We start from the raw sequence: 5,063 nt of genomic DNA, 5'->3' as shown, positions 1-5,063 counted from the left end.
GACCTTTCATCTGTACTTTTATTTTAGAATTTAGGTCGTTTCATAAGTACCCTTTTCTCATTTTTTCTTTTTCTTCCAGGTAATCGGTTGTTTCAAACCTAGTTTTAGTCTAATTTTAGTTAATTATGATAAGCTTTGTATGAATGCCTGATCTTCTCAACCCAATAAGACAGAGAAAGATACGTATCTGTATCTTTGGGCAGTTGAAAACTACATTAAGGTATCTAAACTACAGGAGACTAAACTAAATATAGAGGCAGAGCAAAAACCTTGCTAGTCAGGATAAGTGCTGTCTGTATGTGCAGTCATATGTGTCTGCGTGTCTGTGCGTGAGGTGTCTTTGTCTATATGAATTTTAGGGTGTCTGTCTGCATGGTCTCTGAGGTGATGACTGTTGTACTCACACCCACTTACACACCCACTCACGCTCCCACTAATGCACGAGGCTGTTTGTTTTGACTGTGCTTGACAGTGAGTGATGGCTGATTGACAGCCTCAGCTGATTTTTGTGCTACTAAAACTGCAGCCATCCAGCTCCACACAATTCAACCACTCTTTTTGCCAGTCTGCCACCACAGAGTTAGCAACAGTCTGCGTTTTGCCTCCCTCACTTCTCCAAGCCAGTCGCACTGCACTGCGGCAAGCAGGGGAAGCAGACACACACACTCACCACTCCACTCCCAGATTTTTTGGAAGGGGAGAGAAGAGGAGCAAGCAAAGCCTTGACATAACTACGATATTTTTACGCTTCTTGATGGAGAGCTGCTGTAAAATCCAGAAATACCTTTCAAAAATCTCTGTTTTCTTGCCTTGTGCTGAAAGTTGTTTCAAAGAGGCTCGGAGCATCATCCTGACAAAAGGAATATGCACAACTCAACCTGCCTGCCAATAACGAGACACAAAAAGTGAGAGGAAAGAAAACGAAATTTGGACCTATGTGGTGGATTTTGGAAGCGAACGAACACGCAACGTTCCAAGGGTCTTTTTCTTTTTTGGACGAGATTAAGAAGGCAGGGGCAATGCCAAAGGTTTTTTCCTGCCCTCTTTTAAAAAACAGTCTTGCAGCAGCTTGGGCTCTGGCTATGCTCAATCTCCACCTGCACGTTGCTAGGGAAAAAGCACTGGAAATGTCTCCGCTAATTCCAGGATATAGATGCGGCCGGGCCTTATAATTGTGCAGCTCCTGCACTCTCCATACGCAATATAAATCATATCCAGTACAGCGGTATCCAGCCAGGCGAGCAAGCTATCCGGCAACCGGCTCCCAGCCCAGACAAATTGCATCCCCAGTGGAGGAGAAGAAGAGGCAGGAAACGATGGGCTGAATGACTGGCAAGGGAGAGAGAGGGAGAAAGGAGAGGGGAGCTTCCAGACAGAGTGACCTACATTTAACAGTCTGGAGTTAAAGACAGAGGGAGAGGGAGAGAGAAAGAGAGAGACAGGGAGAAATGTATGAAGAAAAACAAGGTAGGGGGATGAAACCGCATGAATAAAAGATGAAAAGCAGAAGATGAGATACAGAAACAAACACAATCACAAATTAGCCGTGGCAGAGGAGAGAGAAAGCCGATCCTCAGCGCTGTCTCTCCTACATTTTGTCTTTTTTTCCTCCATCCACTCATTTTACACCTTTCACACCCTTCCTCTCCCCATATCCAATGTTATTTTCTTCCTGCTATGTTGCTGCTTTACTTTCATCTTTTACCATTAATCATCCATTGTGTGGGGTGTCTGGGGGGAATGGAGCTGACTGTGGTGTAACCCAAGTCTCTGGCACACAAACAGCTGAGAAACAGAAAAGTCACCCCGGGACGTCGTCTTGGTTTTGCTTATGTTCTCCATATTTTTCCACAGATTTTGACTCTTTATTTTCTATTGCACCCTTCTTACTCCATATTGACCACCCACTCCAGTTTTTCTCAGCACTCTTTAAACTTCATTCCCCTACGTTCAACCACCCCATAACCCCTCCCCTATATATTTACCTCTTTCTTCTTTTCTCTCCTCCCCAGCATTTATCATGTATGGCTAACTCTAACCGCAACACTTTTTCATACTGGATTATGTTATCTAGCTTCTTTTATCTAGTGTCAGTAGAGAGGAAGCATAAAAGTAGCAGCAGCAGTTATATCTATCTGTGTGTGAGCCTAACTCATGAGCTCGGCTTTATATCTATTTGATTGCCTCACGAATAGAAAGCTGCCTGTCTGAAAGCTGATGGCCTCCAAGCTGGTTCTCACAGCTTTTGTGTAGCTGACTGTACAGTTGGTAAGGTGCGATATTCAAGTGTGACTGCCTGGCTGGTTGAGCATTTGTCCATCTGGCAGCATTGGATTTATATTGTGTCATTCTGCAAGTTTTTTTTCTTTTTCATAATGATTATTACTTTTAACAAAGAGATGTCTTAATTATCTTATGTGCTCTTTTGTCTTTAAGTCTGTTTTTTTAATGCACCCACTGCAACCTTTTTATAGTTTTTACCAATTTTCCTCGTGACCCCCCCCCCCCCCATCACTTCCCTCCCTTTACATGTCAGTCCTCAGGGATCAGTGTTAAGGACAAGAGCAGGAATTGCACTTGAAGGAGAGGAAATGACATGGGTAATGGAAGAGGACACACAGGCATCTGTCAAGGAAAATCGAGGCTGGAAAGGGGGAGAAAATGATTTATTCATGAAAGAGAATTACACTGCTTTCACCTTCTTGAATAGGCTTGATCAGAATCCTGTATTTCCTTTAACTCTTTAAAGAAAAAGGTGGTGGGAGCACTTCTTCCATCAGACTGTAAGACTGTAAGAACTGCTCAGACTTTTTTGGTTTATATTTATTTTATGGTTTCCAACACACTTTAAACAAATGCCACGTACATTGCATTCGTGATGCGAGAACGCATAAGTACAGCCAGCTCTTTCTGATCTCTTTTGGTTTTGCTCACACAACAAATTCCAACATCACTGAATTATTTACTTATACCTACAGTCATAAAACAAATGTTGCTAATTTTATTAGTAGGATTTCTAGTTCACATCTACTGTAAGTAACAAAAAAACAATGGAAATATCCTAGAGAAGCATTTACGATTGTGTTTGTTAGCATTCATTCTTGCTCTCTCTCTGTACACGAGTCCAGGACAGAACACACTTTGCCCTGAGACATGTGAATTTATAAATAGAGTGTTATTTCCCCTCATTGGAGCACTCTGGCAGCTTAAATAATCACTAACAAGGCTTCTGCTTGCCTTGTAACCCTGACAGATACTTGCCTTGTTTGACAAGCTTGTTTTTGCTACTGTGCTCTCTCTGTATATCAGTATAATAAGGTTGACCTTTGCATAAACATTCACACAAAGAATCAGTAGCATCCCCCATTTTCTATACCCTTGTCTTCCCACATCATATATGACAGGTCCATTATTTGTAAATGGCAACTACACAGCACATCTCTTGTTTTAAGCCACTTAGAGTAAATCACATCTGTCGGCAATGGTGTTTTCTGTCTCTGTCAAAATTGCCTACTACTAAATGTACTTATATTTTTTCCTCTGTTCGTCTCACTTTTATCTTGTTTCCTATTGAAACCTGGTTTGTAAATGTCTCTAAAATCCCAAGGGAGATGAAAAAAGCCTTCATGGCTGGCACTACTTCAACATTGCATAGTCTATTATTAGCCAAGTACATGGTGGACAATGCTAGTTGTCAGTAACAGTCATAAAAGTGCTGCAGAATTGGAGATTTTATGCAGGACTTCAACGCCAGGAAACAAATGCACTCTGCTCCATGGTCCTTAATGTAACCGCCATCTATTTGATGTTAGTGAGGAGTCTTGGTTCTCGGCAGGTTTTGCTTTAAATGTGCTTCAAATAGTATAGTGATTGTGGCGTGGGTGTGGTCCTTGGCCAGCTGCAGAGGAGGGGTGACGCAGTGAGCTCCCGGGGCGGCGCAGGGGCGGGGTGAACAGGTGTGCTGGGATCTGACAGTGATTGTGTCTCTTTATATGTTGGCAGTGACAGACGGAGACGGAGGTGACAGCAGAGAAAGAGAGCGCGGGAGTATATGTGTCCACGTACAACCCCGAGTTTAATAAAAAGGTCTGCATTGTCAAAGTCGCTCCGGCTGGTATTTCTTGGGTCCACCGTTACAGTGATTTTTTATGTAACTCAAATACAGTTTATTTTTTAAACATAGTAATTTTAGCTAAATATAAATACAGATATATGAATATATTCCTAATAATAGAGGCATTTAACAAGGAAATGTGTTGTAGTGTTGCTGAATCTGGTTTCTAAATTAATGTGTGCTATGTTTCTCTTTAGTGTTGCTTTGTGTTTGACCCATAAAGTAAATTCCAAATGTGTACCTAAGAGGTAGATGTGCTGGAAAATAATCCACATCCATGGTGATGTAAGACTTTTTAGCAACAACTACGTTCAACAAATGCCACATTTCTGTTTCAATAGACCATTAGACACTAAATACTAAAAAAACCGCATTCATTCTAAATATCATTTAACATTTCTATTTCTTTAATACAAATGGTAATGAGAATTTTGAAAAACCCAGGCTTGTAGTCTTAACTCTCTCATCAGTGCCATGACACTCGTCCTCCTTGTGGTTTATTTCTAATGTCACATTGAGTCTGAATTAATGGAAATAACCGGCACACCAGGAGGTAACGTTGGCACAGTAATGCTCATGGATCAACCGGTGAACTGACCGCATAGCATTACATTAATCAAGGAAAAAATGTTTTTGCCTCTTATAAGTCACGTCCTTCACATTAAGCTTCCTCACCGTGTCTAATACAGTTCTGTCCTCAGTAGGCGGAAAAAGCGCTATATTATTCCTCATTATATTCTTTTTTGTTGTCTCAGTCATCTGCTTCCAAGACAGCACTGTTCCCTTTTCATTAACTCTTCCTGCTCAGATGCATTAGAGCTAGGGTTGCCAACTCCCTGAAAAATAAATAAGGGACACCTCGTGGCCAGGGCCGGGCAACCCAGTTGTCTTCACCCTTCCCAGTGTGGTAGCTCTTTTTTTTGTGTGTGAAATTATTTTTTAACCATTT

At 41.6% G+C, this 5,063-nt stretch overlaps 1 long non-coding RNA gene across 1 annotated transcript; it reads left to right on the top strand.

Moving 5' to 3' along the window:
* Positions 1-354: 354 nt before the first annotated feature.
* On the top strand, positions 355-4,840 carry LOC143421044 (uncharacterized). The gene is made up of 2 exons (XR_013100767.1): positions 355-1,467; positions 4,003-4,840. It is a non-coding gene; the product is annotated as an uncharacterized LOC143421044 (long non-coding RNA).
* The last annotated feature ends 223 nt before the right edge of the window (positions 4,841-5,063 follow it).

This window comes from Maylandia zebra, linkage group LG11 (assembly GCF_041146795.1).
Source record: "Maylandia zebra isolate NMK-2024a linkage group LG11, Mzebra_GT3a, whole genome shotgun sequence".
Lineage (NCBI taxonomy): Eukaryota > Metazoa > Chordata > Actinopteri > Cichliformes > Cichlidae > Maylandia > Maylandia zebra.
The sequence above is the reverse complement of the archived record's forward strand: the minus strand, read 5'-3'. Positions and strand labels throughout refer to the sequence as shown.